Consider the following 16891-nt stretch of genomic DNA (forward strand, 5'->3'; position numbering starts at 1 on the left):
AGTAGTTCCAAGGTGTCTCTCTATGGTTTGTTTCCTATTGATGTAGCCCTAAGGAGAGATTGGCGCAAATCACTTTCATGTAAAGGGGTTGCCAAGCTTCCAAAAAACTACGAGTTTCCTGAAATCTCAGCACACATTTTTTTACCCAATCCTGATGACACTTTCAGGTAATGATCAGTACCCCAATCCCACTTGGCTCACCAAATTTTGTTCTTCTAGGTTAAACCGTTCGTTTGCAGTAACAGTTTTAATTTTTCGGGATCACTCTGTTTTCTCCTATATGGATACATGTAGTTGGAACTCTAAATCAAACACAGTTTGTGCTAGCTCTTTGAAACTTGACACAATATAGTATTTCCAAGTTCGCTCTCTATGGTTTGTTTCCTATTGATGTAGCCCTAAGCAGAGACTGGCGCAAATCACTTTCATGGAAAGGGGTTTCCAAGCTTCCAAAAACTACGAGTTTCCTGAAATCTCAGCACACATTTTTTTCACCCAATCTTGATGACACTTTTAGGTAACGATCAGTACCCCAATCCCACTTGGCTGACCAAATTTCATTCTTCTAGGTTAAATCGTTCATTTGCAGTAACAGTTTTAATTTTTCGGCTTCATTCTGTTTTCTCCTATATGGATACATGTAGTTGGAACTCTAAATCAAACACGGTATGTGCTAGCTCTTTGAAACTTGACACAATAAAGTAGTTCCAAGTTCTATCTCTATGGTTTGTTTGCTATTGATGTAGCCCTATGCAGAGACTGGCGCAAATCACTTTCATGGAAAGGGGATGCCAAGCTTCCAAAAAACTACGAGTTTCCTGAAATCTCAGCACACATTTCTTCACCCAATCCTGATGACACTTTCCGGTAATGATATGTACCCCAATCCCACTTGGCTCACAAAATTTCGTTCTTCTAGGTTAAACCGTTCGTTTGCAGTAACAGTTTTAATTTTTTGGTTTCACTCAGTTTTCTCTTATATGGATACATGTAGTTGGAACCCTAAATCAAACACGGTTTGTGCTAGCTCTTTGAAACTTGACAGAATAAAGTAGTTCCAAGTTCTATCTCTATGTTTTGTTTCCTATTGTTGTAGCCCTAAGCAGAGACTGGCGCAAATCACTTTCATGGAAAGGGGTTGCCAAGCTTCCAAAAAACAACACGTTTCTTGAAATCTCAGCACACATTTTTTTCACCCAGTCTTGATGACACTTTCAGGTAATGATCACTACGCCAGTCCCAATTGGCTCACCAAATTTCGTTCTTCTTAGTTAAACCGTTCGTTTGCAGTAAGAGTTTAAATTTTTCGGTTCCACTCTGTTTTCTCTTATATAGATACATGTATATGGAACTCTAAATCAAACACGGTTTTTGCTAGCTCTTTGAATCTTGCCACAATAAAGTAGTCCCAAGTTCTATCTCTATGGTTTGTTTCCTATTGATGTAGCCCTAAGCAGAGACTGGTGCAAATCACTTTCATGGAAAGGTGTTGCCAAGCTTCCAAAAAACTACGAGTTTCCTGAAATCTCAGCACACATTTTTTGAACAAATCCTGGTGACACTTTCAGGTAATGATAAGTACCCCAATCCCACTTGGCTCACCAAATTTCGTTCTTCTAGGTTAAACCGTTCATTTGCAGTAACAGTTTTAATTTTTAGGTTTCACTCTGTTTTCTCAAATATGGATACATGTACTTGGAACTTTAAATCAAACACGGTTTGTACTAGCTCTTTGAAACTTGACAGAATAAAGTAGTTGCAAGTTCTATCTCTATGGTTTGTTTCCTATTGATGTAGCCCTAAGCAGAGACTGGCGCAAATCACTTACATGGAAAGGGTTGCCAAGCTTTCAAAAACTACGAGTATCCTGAAATCTCAGCACACATTTTTTCACCCAATCTTGATGACACTTTCAGGTAATGATAAGTACCCCAATCCCACTTGGCTCACCAAATTTCGTTCTTCTAGGTTAAACCGTTCGTTTGCAGTAACAGTTTTAATTTTTAGGTTTTACTCTGTTTTCTCCTATATGGATACATGTATTTAGAACTTTAAAACAAACATGGTTTGTGCTAGCTCTTTGAAACTTGACAGAATAAAGTAGTTCCAAGTTCTATCTCTATGGTTTGTTTCCTATTGATGTAGCCCAAAGCAGAGACTGGCGCAAATGACTTTCATAAAAAGGGGTTGCCAAGCTTCCAAAAAACTACGAGTTTCCTGAAATCTCAGCACCCATTTCTTCAACAAATCCTGATGACACTTTCAGGTAATGATCAGTACCCCAATCACACTTGGCTCACCAAAACTCGTTCTTCTAGGTTAAACCGTTCATTTGCAGTAACAGTTTTAATTTTCGGAATCACTCTGTTTTCTCCTATATGGATACATGTATTTGGAAGTCTAAATCAAAAACGGTTTGTGCTAGCTCTTTGAAACTTGACAGAATAAAGTAGTTCCAAGTTCTATCTCTATGTTTTGTTTCCTATTGTTGTAGCCCTAAGCAGAGACTGGCGCAAATCACTTTCATGGAAAGGGGTTGCCAAGCTTCCAAAAAACTACGAGTTTCCTGAAATCTCAGCACACATTTTTTTACCCACTCCTGATGACACTTTCAGGTAATGATCAGTACCCCAATCCCACTTGGCTCACCCAATTTTGTTCTTCTAGGTTAAACAGTTCGTTAGCAGTAACTGTTTTAATTTTTCGGGATCACTCTGTTTTCTCCTATATGGATACATGTAGTTGGAACTCTAAATCAAACACAGTTTGTGCTAGCTCTTTGAAACTTGACACAATAAAGTAGTTCCAAGTTCGCTCTCTATGGTTTGTTTCCTATTGATGTAGCCCTAAGCAGAGACTGGCGCAAATCACTTTCATGGAAAGTGGTTGCCAAGCTTCCACAAAACTACGAGTTTCCTGAAATCTCAGCACACATTTGTTCACACAATCCTGATGACACTTTCAGGTAATGATATGTACCCCAATCCCACTTGGCTCACCAAATTTCGTTCTACTAGGTTAAATCGTTCGTTTGCAGAAACAGTTTTAATTTTTCAGTTTCACTCTGTTTTCTCCTATATGGATACATGTAGTTGGAACTCTAAATCCAACACGGTTTGTGCTAGCTCTTTGAAACTTGACAGAATAAAGTAGTTCCAAGGTGTCTCTCTATGGTTTGTTTCCTATTGATGTAGCCCTAAGGAGATACTGGCGCAAATCACTTTCATGGAAAGGGGTTGCCAAGCTTCCAAAACACTACGAGTTTCCTGAAATCTCATCACACATTTTTTCACCCAATCTTGATGACACTTTCAGGTAATGATCAGTACCCCAATTTCACTTGGCTCACCAAATTTCGTTCTTCTAGGTTTAACCGTTCGTTTGCAGTAACAGTTTTAATTTTTCGGTTTCATTCTGTTTTCTCCTATATGGATACATGTAGTTGGAACTCTAAATCAAACATGGTTTGTGCTAGCTCTTTGAAACTTGACACAATAAAGTAGTTCCAAGTTCTATCTCTATGGTTTGTTTGCTATTGATGTAGCCCTAAGCAGAGACTGGCGCAAATCACTTTCATGGAAAGGGGTTGCCAAGCTTCCAAAAAACTACGGGTTTCCTGAAATCTCAGCACACATTTTTTCACCCAATCCTGATGACACTTTCCGGTAATGATATGTACCCCAATTTCACATGGCTCACCAAATTTCGTTCCTCTAGGTTAAACCGTTCGTTTGCAGTAACAGTTTTAATTTTTAGGTTTCACTCTGTTTTCTCCTATATGGATACATGTAGTTGGAACTTTAAATCAAACACGGTTTGTACTAGCTCTTTGAAACTTGACAGAATAAAGTAGTTGCATGTTCTATCTCTATGGTTTGTTTCCTATTGATGTAGCCCTAAGCAGAGACTGGCGCAAATCACTTTCATGGAAATGGTTGCCAAGCTTTCAAAAACTACGAGTTTCCTGTAATCTCAGCACACATTTTTTCACCCAATCTTGATGACACTTTCAGGTAATGATCACTACCCCGATCCCAATTGGCTCACCAAATTTCGTTTTTCTAGGTTAAACCGTTCGTTTGCAGTAAGAGTTTAAATTTTTCGGTTCCACTCTGTTTTCTCTAATATGGATACAAGTATATGGAACTCTAAATCAAACACGGTTTTTGCTAGCTCTTTGAAACTTGACACAGTAAAGTACTCCCAAGTTCTATCTCTATGGTTTGTTTCCTATTGATGTAGCCCTCAGCATAGACTGGTGCAAATCACTTTCATGGAAAGGGGTTGCCAAGCTTCCAAAAAACTACGAGTTTCCTGAAATCTTAGCACACATTTTTTCACCCAATCTTGATGACACTTTCTGGTAATGATCAGTACTCCAATTGAACTTGGCTCACCAAATTTCGTTCTTCTAGGTTAAACCGTTCGTTTGCAGTAACAGTTTTAATTTTTCGGTTTCACTCTGTTTTCTCCTATATGGATACATGTAGTTGGAACTCTAAATCAAACACGGTTTGTGCTAGCTCTTTGAAACTTGACAGAATAAAGTAGTTCCAAGTTCTATCTCTATAGATTGTTTGCTATTGATGTAGGCCTAAGCAGAGACTGGCGCAAAGCACTTTCATGGAAAGGGGTTGCCAAGCTTCCAAAAAACTACGAGGTTCCTGAAATCTCAGCAAACATTTTTTCACCCAATCCTGATGACACTTTCAGGTAATGGTATGTACCCCAATCCCACTTGGCTCACCAAAATTCGTTCTAGTAGGTTAAATCGTTCGTTTGCAGAAACAGTTTTAATTTTTAGGTTTCACTCTGTTTTCTCGTATATGGATATATGTAGTTGGAACTCTAAATCAAACACGGTTTGTGCTAGCTCTTTGAAACTTGACAGAATAAAGTAGTTCCAAGGTGTCTCTCTATGGTTTGTTTCCTATTGATGTAGCCCCAAGGAGATACTGGCGCAAATCACTTTCATGGAAAGGGGTTGCCAAGCTTCCAAAACACTACGAGTTTCCTGAAATCTCATAACACATTTTTTCACCCAATCTTGATGACACTTTCAGGTAATGATGAGTACCCCAATCCCACTTGGCTCACCAAATTTCGTTCTTCTAGGTTAAACCGTTCGTTTGCAGTAACAGTTTTAATTTTTCGGTTTCATTCTGTTTTCTCCTATATGGATACATGTAGTTGGAACTCTAAATCAAACACGGTTTGTGCTAGCTCTTTGAAACTTGACACAATAAAGTAGTTCCAAGTTCTATCTGTATGGTTTGTTTGCTATTTATGTAGCCCTAAGCAGAGACTGGCGCAAATCACTTTCATGGAAAGGGGTTGCCAAGCTTCCAAAAAACTACAAGTTTCCTGAAATCTCAGCACACATTTTTTCACCCAATCCTGATGACACTTTCCGGTAATGATACGTACCCCAATCCCACTTGGCTCACCAAATTTTGTTCCACTAGGTTAAACCATTCTTTTGCAGTCACAGTTTAAATTTTTAGGTTTCACTCTGTTTTCTCCTATATGGATACATGTAGTTGGAAGTCTAAATCAAACACGGTTTGTGCTACCTCTTTGAAACTTGACAGAATAAAGTAGTTCCAAGTTCTATCTCTATGGTTTGTTTCATATTGATGTAGCCCTAAGCAGAGACTGGCGCAAAACTTTTTCATGGAAAGGGGTTGCCAAGCTTCCAAAAAACTACGAGTTTCCTGAAATCTCAGCACACATTGTTTAACCCAATCCTGATGACACTTTCAGGTAATGATAAGTATCCCAATCCCACTTGGCTCACCAAATTTCGTTCTTCTAGGTTAAACCGTTCGTTTGCAGTAACAGTTTTAATTTTTCGGTTTCACTCTGTTTTCTCCTTTATGGATATATGCATTTGGAACTCTAAATCAAACACGGTTTGTGCTAGCTCTTTGAAACTTGACAGAATAAAGTAGTTCCCAGTTCTCTCTCTATGGTTTGTTTCCTATTGATGTAGCCCTAAGCAGAGAATGGCGCAAATCACTTTCATGGAAAGGGGTTGCCAAGCTTCCAAAAACTACGTGTTTCCTGAAATATCAGCACACATTTTTTCACCGAATCCTGATGACACCTTCAGGTTTTGATCAGTACCCCAATCCCACTTGTCTCACCAAATTTTGTTCTTCTAGGTTAAACCGTTCATTTGCAGTAACAGTTTTAAATTTTAGGTTTCACTTAGTTTTCTCCTATATGGATACATGTAGTTGGAATTCTAAATCAAACACTGTTTGTGCTAGATCTTTGAAACTTGACACAATAAACTAGTTCCAAGTTCTATCTCTATGGTTTGTTTCCTATTGATGCAGCCCTAAGCAGAGACTGGCGCAAATCACTTTCATGGAAGGGGTTGCCTAGCTTCCAAAAAACTACGAGTTTCCTGAAATTTCAGCACACATTTTTTTCACCCAATCTTGATGACACTTTTAGGTAACGATCAGGACCCAATCCCACTTGGCTGACCAAATTTCATTCTTCTAGGTTAAATCGTTCGTTTGCAGAAACAGTTTTAATTTTTAGGTTTCACTCTGTGTTCTCGTATATGGATATATGTACTTGGAACTCTAAATCAAACACGGTTTGTGCTAGCTCTTTGAAACTTGACAGAATAAAGTAGTTCCAAGGTGTCTCTCTATGGTTTGTTTCCTATTGATGTAGCCCTAAGCAGAGACTGGCGCAAATCACTTTCATGGAAAGGGCTTGCCAAGCTTCCAAAAAACTACGAGTTTCCTGAAATCTCAGCACACATTTTTTTACCCAATCTTGATGACACTTTCAGGTAATGATCAGTACCCCAATCCCACTTGGCTCACCAAATTTTGTTCTTCTAGGTTAAACCGTTCGTTTGCAGTAACAGTTTTAATTTTAGGTTTCACTCTGTTTTCTCCTATATGAATACATGTAGTTGGAACTCTAAATCAAACACAGTTTGTGCTAGCTCTTTGAAACTTGACAGAATAAAGTAGTTGCAAGTTCTATCTCTATGGTTTGTTTCCTATTGATGTAGCCCTCAGCAGAGACTGGCGCAAATCACTTTCATGGAAAGGGGTTGCCAAGCTTCCAAAAAACTACGAGTTTCCTGAAATCTCAGCACATATTTAGTACCCAAACCTGATGACACTTTCAGGTAATGATAAGTACCCCAATCCCACTTGGATCACCAAATTTCGTTCTTCTAGGTTAAACCGTTCGTTTGCAGTAACAGTTTTAATTTTTCGGTTTCACTCAGTTTTCTCTTATATGGATACATGTAGTTGGAACTCTAAATCAAACACGGTTTGTGCTAGCTCTTTGAAACTTGACAGAATAAAGTAGTTCCAAGTTCTATCTCTATGTTTTGTTTCCTATTGTTGTAGCCCTAAGCAGAGACTGGCGCAAATCACTTTCATGGAAAGGGGTTGCCAAGCTTCCAAAAAACAAGACGTTTCTTGAAATCTCAGCACACATTTTTTTCACCCAGTCTTGATGACACTTTCAGGTAATGATCACTACGCCAGTCCCAATTGGCTCACCAAATTTCGTTCTTCTTAGTTAAACCGTTCGTTTGCAGTAAGAGTTTAAATTTTTCGGTTCCACTCTGTTTTCTCTTATATGGATACATGTATATGGAACTCTAAATCAAACACGGATTTTGCTAGCTCTTTGAAACTTGACACAATAAAGTAGTTCCAAGTTCTATCTCTATGGTTTGTTTCCTATTGATGTAGCCCTAAGCAGAGACTGGCGCAAATCACTTTCATGGAAAGGGGTTGCCAAGCTTCCAAAAAACTACGAGTTTCCTGAAATCTCAGCACACATTTTTTTACCCAATCCTGATGATACTTTTAGGTAATGATCAGTACCCCAATCCCACTTGGCTCATCAAATTTCGTTCTTCTAGGTTAAACCGCTCGTTTGCAGTAACAGTTTTAATTTATAGGTTTCACTCTGTTTTCTCCTATATGGATACATGTAGTTGGAACTTTAAATCAAACACGGTTTGTACTAGCTCTTTGAAACTTGACAGAATAAAGTAGTTGCATGTTCTATCCCTATGGTTTGTTTCCTATTGATGTAGCCCTAAACAGAGACTGGCGCAAATTACTTTCATGGAAAGGGTTGCCAAGCTTTCAAAAACTACGAGTTTCCTGAAATCTCAGCACACATTTTTTCACCCAATCTTGATGACACTTTCAGGTAATGATCACTACCCCGATCCCATTGGCTCACCAAATTTCGTTTTTCTAGGTTAAACCATTCGTTTGCAGTAAGAGTTTAAATTTTTCGGTTCCAATCTGTTTTCTCTTATATGGATACAAGTATATGGAACTCTAAATCAAGCATGGTTTTTGCTAGGTCTTTGAAACTTGACACAATAAAGTAGTCCCATGTTCTATCTCTATGGTTTGTTTCCTATTGATGTAGCCCTAAGCATAGACTGGTGCAAATCACTTTCATGGAAAGGGGTTGCCAAGCTTCCAAAAAACTACGAGTTTCCTGAAATCTTAGCACACATTTTTTCACCCAATCTTGATGACACTTTCAGGTAATGATCAGTACCCCAATCCCACTTGGATCACCAAATTTCGTTCTTCTAGGTTAAACCGTTCGTTTGCAGTAACAGTTTTAATTTTTCGGTTTCACTCTGTTTTCTCCTATATGGATACATGTAGTTGGAACTCTAAATCAAACACAGTTTGTGCTAGCTCTTTGAAACTTGACACAATAAAAGAGTTCCAAGTTCTATCTCTATAGTTTGTTTGCTATTGATGTAGCCCTAAGCAGAGACTGGCGCAAATCACTTTCATGGAAAGGGGTTGACAAGCTTCCAAAAAACTTCGAGTTTCCTGAAATCTCAGCACACATTTTTTCACCCAATCTTGATGACACTTTCAGGTAATGATCACTACCCCGATCCCACTTGGCTCACCAAAATTCGTTCTTCTAGGGTAAACCGTGCGTTTGCATTAACAGTTTAAATTTTTCGGTTCCACTCTGTTTTCTCTTATATGGATACATGTATATGGAACTCTAAATCAAACACGGTTTTTGCTAGCTCTTTGAAACTTGACATAATAAAGTAGTCCCAAGTTCTATCTCTGGTTTGTTTCCTATTGATGTGGCCTTAAGCAGAGACTGGTGCAAATCACTTTCATGGAAAGGGGTTGCCAAGCTTCCAAAAAACTATGAGTTTCCTGAAATCTCAGCAAACATTTTTTCACCCAATCCTGATGACACTTTCAGGTAATGATAAGTACCCCAATCCCACTTGGCTCACCAAATTTCGTTCTTCTAGGTTAAACCGTTCGTTTGCAGTAACAGTTTAAATTTTTAGGTTTCACTCTGTTTTCTCCTATATGGATACATGTAGTTGGAACTCTAAATCAAACACAGTTTGTGCTAGCTCTTTGAAACTTGACACAATAAAGTAGTTCCAAGTTCGCTCTCTATGGTTTGTTTCCTATTGATGTAGCCCTAAGCAGAGACTGGCGCAAATCACTTTCATGGAAAGTGGTTGCCAAGCTTCCACAAAACTACGAGTTTCCTGAAATCTCAGCACACATTTGTTCACACAATCCTGATGACACTTTCAGGTAATGATATGTACCCCAATCCCACTTGGCTCACCAAATTTCGTTCTACTAGGTTAAATCGTTCGTTTGCAGAAACAGTTTTAATTTTTCAGTTTCACTCTGTTTTCTCCTATATGGATACATGTAGTTGGAACTCTAAATCCAACACGGTTTGTGCTAGCTCTTTGAAACTTGACAGAATAAAGTAGTTCCAAGGTGTCTCTCTATGGTTTGTTTCCTATTGATGTAGCCCTAAGGAGATACTGGCGCAAATCACTTTCATGGAAAGGGGTTGCCAAGCTTCCAAAACACTACGAGTTTCCTGAAATCTCATCACACATTTTTTCACCCAATCTTGATGACACTTTCAGGTAATGATCAGTACCCCAATTTCACTTGGCTCACCAAATTTCGTTCTTCTAGGTTTAACCGTTCGTTTGCAGTAACAGTTTTAATTTTTCGGTTTCATTCTGTTTTCTCCTATATGGATACATGTAGTTGGAACTCTAAATCAAACATGGTTTGTGCTAGCTCTTTGAAACTTGACACAATAAAGTAGTTCCAAGTTCTATCTCTATGGTTTGTTTGCTATTGATGTAGCCCTAAGCAGAGACTGGCGCAAATCACTTTCATGGAAAGGGGTTGCCAAGCTTCCAAAAAACTACGGGTTTCCTGAAATCTCAGCACACATTTTTTCACCCAATCCTGATGACACTTTCCGGTAATGATATGTACCCCAATTTCACTTGGCTCACCAAATTTCGTTCCTCTAGGTTAAACCGTTCGTTTGCAGTAACAGTTTTAATTTTTAGGTTTCACTCTGTTTTCTCCTATATGGATACATGTAGTTGGAACTTTAAATCAAACACGGTTTGTACTAGCTCTTTGAAACTTGACAGAATAAAGTAGTTGCATGTTCTATCTCTATGGTTTGTTTCCTATTGATGTAGCCCTAAGCAGAGACTGGCGCAAATCACTTTCATGGAAAGGGGTTGCCAAGCTTCCAAAAAACTACGAGTTTCCTGAAATCTCAGCATACATTTTTTCACCCAATCTTGATGACACTTTCAGGTAATGATCACTACCCCGATCCCAATTGGCTCACCAAATTTCGTTTTTCTAGGTTAAACCGTTCGTTTGCAGTAAGAGTTTAAATTTTTCGGTTCCACTCTGTTTTCTCTTATATGGATACAAGTATATGGAACTCTAAATCAAACACGGTTTTTGCTAGCTCTTTGAAACTTGACACAGTAAAGTACTCCCAAGTTCTATCTCTATGGTTTGTTTCCTATTGATGTAGCCCTCAGCATAGACTGGTGCAAATCACTTTCATGGAAAGGGGTTGCCAAGCTTCCAAAAAACTACGAGTTTCCTGAAATCTTAGCACACATTTTTTCACCCAATCTTGATGACACTTTCCGGTAATGATCAGTACTCCAATCCAACTTGGCTCACCAAATTTCGTTCTTCTAGGTTAAACCGTTCGTTTGCAGTAACAGTTTTAATTTTTCGGTTTCACTCTGTTTTCTCCTATATGGATACATGTAGTTGGAACTCTAAATCAAACACGGTTTGTGCTAGCTCTTTGAAACTTGACAGAATAAAGTAGTTCCAAGTTCTATCTCTATAGATTGTTTGCTATTGATGTAGGCCTAAGCAGAGACTGGCGCAAATCACTTTCATGGAAAGGGGTTGCCAAGCTTCCAAAAAACTACGAGGTTCCTGAAATCTCAGCACACATTTGTTCACACAATCCTGATGACACTTTCAGGTAATGGTATGTACCCCAGTCCCACTTGGCTCACCAAAATTCGTTCTAGTAGGTTAAATCGTTCGTTTGCAGAAACAGTTTTAATTTTTAGGTTTCACTCTGTTTTCTCGTATATGGATATATGTAGTTGGAACTCTAAATCAAACACGGTTTGTGCTAGCTCTTTGAAACTTGACAGAATAAAGTAGTTCCAAGGTGTCTCTCTATGGTTTGTTTCCTATTGATGTAGCCCCAAGGAGATACTGGCGCAAATCACTTTCATGGAAAGGGGTTGCCAAGCTTCCAAAACACTACGAGTTTCCTGAAATCTCATAACACATTTTTTCACCCAATCTTGATGACACTTTCAGGTAATGATGAGTACCCCAATCCCACTTGGCTCACCAAATTTCGTTCTTCTAGGTTAAACCGTTCGTTTGCAGTAACAGTTTTAATTTTTCGGTTTCATTCTGTTTTCTCCTATATGGATACATGTAGTTGGAACTCTAAATCAAACACGGTTTGTGCTAGCTCTTTGAAACTTGACACAATAAAGTAGTTCCAAGTTCTATCTGTATGGTTTGTTTGCTATTTATGTAGCCCTAAGCAGAGACTGGCGCAAATCACTTTCATGGAAAGGGGTTGCCAAGCTTCCAAAAAACTACAAGTTTCCTGAAATCTCAGCACACATTTTTTCACCCAATCCTGATGACACTTTCCGGTAATGATACGTACCCCAATCCCACTTGGCTCACCAAATTTTGTTCCACTAGGTTAAACCATTCGTTTGCAGTCACAGTTTAAATTTTTAGGTTTCACTCTGTTTTCTCCTATATGGATACATGTAGTTGGAAGTCTAAATCAAACACGGTTTGTGCTAGCTCTTTGAAACTTGACAGAATAAAGTAGTTCCAAATTCTATCTCTATGGTTTGTTTCATATTGATGTAGCCCTAAGCAGAGACTGGCCCAAAACTTTTTCATGGAAAGGGGTTGCCAAGCTTCCAAAAAACTACGAGTTTCCTGAAATCTCAGCACACATTGTTTAACCCAATCCTGATGACACTTTCAGGTAATGATAAGTATCCCAATCCCACTTGGCTCACCAAATTTCGTTCTTCTAGGTTAAACCGTTCGTTTGCAGTAACAGTTTTAATTTTTCGGTTTCACTCTGTTTTCTCCTTTATGGATATATGTATTTGGAACTCTAAATCAAACACGGTTTGTGCTAGCTCTTTGAAACTTGACAGAATAAAGTAGTTCCCAGTTCTCTCTCTATGGTTTGTTTCCTATTGATGTAGCCCTAAGCAGAGAATGGCGCAAATCACTTTTATGGAAAGGGGTTGCCAAGCTTCCAAAAACTACGTGTTTCCTGAAATATCAGCACACATTTTTTCACCGAATCCTGATGACACGTTCAGGTTTTGATCAGTACCCCAATCCCACTTGTCTCACCAAATTTTGTTCTTCTAGGTTAAACCGTTCATTTGCAGTAACAGTTTTAAATTTTAGGTTTCACTTAGTTTTCTCCTATATGGATACATGTAGTTGGAATTCTAAATCAAACACTGTTTGTGCTAGATCTTTGAAACTTGACACAATAAACTAGTTCCAAGTTCTATCTCTATGGTTTGTTTCCTATTGATGCAGCCCTAAGCAGAGACTGGCGCAAATCACTTTCATGGAAGGGGTTGCCTAGCTTCCAAAAAACTACGAGTTTCCTGAAATTTCAGCACACATTTTTTTCACCCAAACTTGATGACACTTTTAGGTAACGATCAGTACCCAATCCCACTTGGCTTACCAAATTTCATTCTTCTAGGTTAAATCATTCGTTTGCAGAAACAGTTTTAATTTTTAGGTTTCACTCTGTGTTCTCGTATATGGATATATGTACTTGGAACTCTAAATCAAACACGGTTTGTGCTAGCTCTTTGAAACTTGACAGAATAAAGTAGTTCCAAGGTGTCTCTCTATGGTTTGTTTCCTATTGATGTAGCCCTAAGCAGAGACTGGCGCGAATCACTTTCATGGAAAGGGGTTGCCAAGCTTCCAAAAAACTACGAGTTTCCTGAAATCTCAGCACACATTTTTTTCACCCAATCTTGATGACACTTTCAGGTAACGATCAGTACCCCAATCCCACTTGGCTGACCAAATTTCATTCTTCTAGGTTAAATCGATCGTTTGCAGAAACAGTTTTAATTTTTAGGTTTCACTCTGTTTTCTCGTATATCGATATATGTAGTTGGAACTCTAAATCAAACACGGTTTGTGCTAGGTCATTGAAACTTGACAGAATAAAGTAGTTCCAAGGTGTCTATCTATGGTTTGTTTCCTATTGATGTAGCCCTAAAGAGAGACTGGCGCAAATTACTTTCATGTAAAGGGGTTGCCAAGCTTCCAAAAAACTACGAGTTTCCTGAAATCTCAGCACACATTTTTTTACCCAATCCTGATGATACTTTTAGGTAATGATCAGTACCCCAATCCCACTTGGCTCACCAAATTTTGTTCTTCTAGGTTAAACCGTTCGTTTGCAGTAACAGTTTTAATTTTAGGTTTCACTCTGTTTTCTCCTATATGAATACATGTAGTTGGAACTCTAAATCAAACACACTTTGTGCTAGCTCTTTGAAACTTGACAGAATAAAGTAGTTGCAAGTTCTATCTCTATGGTTTGTTTCCTATTGATGTAGCCCTCAGCAGAGACTGGCGCAAATCACTTTCATGGAAAGGGGTTGCCAAGCTTCCAAAAAACTACGAGTTTCCTGAAATCTCAGCACATATTTTTTCACCCAAACCTGATGACACTTTCAGGTAATGATAAGTACCCCAATCCCACTTGGATCACCAAACTTCGTTCTTCTAGGTTAAACCGTTCGTTTGCAGTAACAGTTTTAATTTTTCGGTTTCACTCAGTTTTCTCTTATATGGATACATGTAGTTGGAACTCTAAATCAAACACGGTTTGTGCTAGCTCTTTGAAACTTGACAGAATAAAGTAGTTCCAAGTTCTATCTCTATGTTTTGTTTCCTATTGTTGTAGCCCTAAGCAGAGACTGGCGCAAATCACTTTCATGGAAGGGGTTGCCTAGCTTCCAAAAAACTACGAGGTTCCTGAAATCTCATCACACATTTTTTCACCCAATCCTGATGACAATTTCCGGAAATGATATGTACCCCAATCCCACTTGGCTCACCAAATTTCGTTCTTCTAGGTTAAACCGTTCGTTTGCAGTAACAGTTTTAATTTATAGGTTTCACTCTGTTTTCTCCTAGAATGATACATGTAGTTGGAACTTTAAATCAAACACGGTTTGTACTAGCTCTTTGAAACTTGACAGAATAAAGTAGTTGCATGTTCAATCTCTATGGTTTGTTTCCTATTGATGTAGCCCTAAACAGAGACTGGCGCAAATCACTTTCATGGAAAGCGTTGCCAAGCTTTCAAAAACTACGATTTTCCTGAAATCTCAGCACACATTTTTTCACCCAAATTGATGACACGTTCAGGTAATGATCACTACCCCGATCCCACTTGGCTCACCAAATTTCGTTCATCTAGGTTGAATCGTTCGTTTGCAGTAAGAGCTTAAATTTTTCGGTTCCACTCTGTTTTCTCTTATATGGATACAAGTATATAGAACTCTAAATCAAACATGGTTTTTGCTAGCTCTTTGAAACTTGACACAATAAAGTAGTCCCAAGTTCTATCTCTATGGTTTCTTTCCTATTGATGTAGCCCTAAGCAGAGACTGGTGCAAATCACTTTCATGGAAAGGGGTTGCCAAGCTTCCAAAAAACTACGAGTTTCCTGAAATCTCAGCACACATTTTTTCACCCAATCCTGATGACACTTTCGGGTAATGATAAGTACCCCAATCCCACTTGGCTCACCAATTTTCGTTCTTCTAGGTTAAACCGTTCGTTTGCAATAACAGTTTTAATTTTTAGGTTTCACTCTGTTTTCTCCTATATGGATACATGTATTTGGAACATTAAATCAAACACGGTTTGTGCTAGCTCTTTGAAACTTGACAGAATTAAGTAGTTCCAAGTTCTATCTCTATGATTTGTTTCCTATTGATGTAGCCCAAAGCAGAGACTGGCGCAAATCACTTTCATGGAAAGGGGTTGCCAAGCTTCCAAAAAACTACGAGTTTCCTGAAATCTCAGCACATATTTTTTCACCCAAACCTGATGACACTTTCAGGTAATGATAAGTACCCCAATCCAACTTGGCTCACCAAATTTCTCTCTTCTAGGTTAAAACGTTCGTTTGCAGTAACAGTTATAATTTTTCGGTTTCACTGTGTTTTCTCCTGTATGGATATATATAGTTGGAACTCTAAATCAAACACGGTTTGTGCTAGCTCTTTGAAACTTGACAGAATAAAGTAGTTCCCAGTTCTCTCTCTATGGTTTGTATCCTATTGATGTAGCCCTAAGCAGAGACTGGCGAAAATCACTTTCATGGAAAGGGGTTGCCAAGCTTCCAAAAACTACGAGTTTCCTGAAATATCAGCACACATTTTTTTACCGAATCCTGATGACACTTTCAGGTAATGATCAGTACCCCAGTCCCACTTGTCTCACCAAATTTCGTTCTTCTAGGTTAAACCGTTCGTTTGCAGTAACAGTTTTAATTTTTCGGTTTCACTCAGTTTTCTCTTATATGGATACATGTAGTTGGAACTCTAAATCAAACACGGTTTGTGCTAGCTCTTTGAAACTTGACAGAATAAAGTAGTTCCAAGTTCTATCTCTACGTTTTGTTTCCTATTGTTGTAGCCCTAAGCAGAGACTGGCGCAATCACTTTCATGGAAAGGGGTTGCCAAGCTTCCAAAAAACAACACGTTTCTTGAAATCTCAGCACACATTTTTTTCACCCAATCTTGATGACACTTTCAGGTAATGATCACTACGCCAGTCCCAATTGGCTCACCAAATTTCGTTCTTCTTGGTTAAACCGTTCGTTTGCAGTAAGAGTTTAAATTTTTCGGTTCCACTCTGTTTTCTCCTATATGGATACATGTATTTGGAACATTAAATCAAACACGGTTTGTGCTAGCTCTTTGAAACTTGACAGAAAAAGTAGTTCCGAGTTCTATCTCTATGATTTGTTTCCTATTGATGTAGCCCTAAGCAGAGACTTGCGCAAATCACTTTCATGGAAAGGGGTTGCCAAGCTTCCAAAAAACTACGAGTTTCCTGAAATCTCAGCACCCATTTTTTCAACAAATCCTGATGACACTTTCAGGTAATGATCAGTACCCCAATCCCACTTTGCTCATCAAAATTCGTTCTTCTATGTTAAAACGTTCGTTTGCAGTAAAAGTTTTAATTTTTCGGAATCACTCTGTTTTCTCCTATATGGATACATGTAGTTGGAAGTCTAAATCAAACACGGTTTGTGCTAGCTCTTTGAAACTTGACAGAATAAAGTAGTTCCAAGTTCTATCTCTATGGTTTGTTTCCTATTGATTTAGCCCTAAGCAGAGACTTTCGCAAATCACTTTCATGGAAAGGGGTTGCCTAGCTTCCAAAAAACCAA

This window comes from Spermophilus citellus (genome assembly GCF_964194105.1).
Source record: "Spermophilus citellus genome assembly, chromosome: 17".
NCBI classification, from domain to species: domain Eukaryota; kingdom Metazoa; phylum Chordata; class Mammalia; order Rodentia; family Sciuridae; genus Spermophilus; species Spermophilus citellus.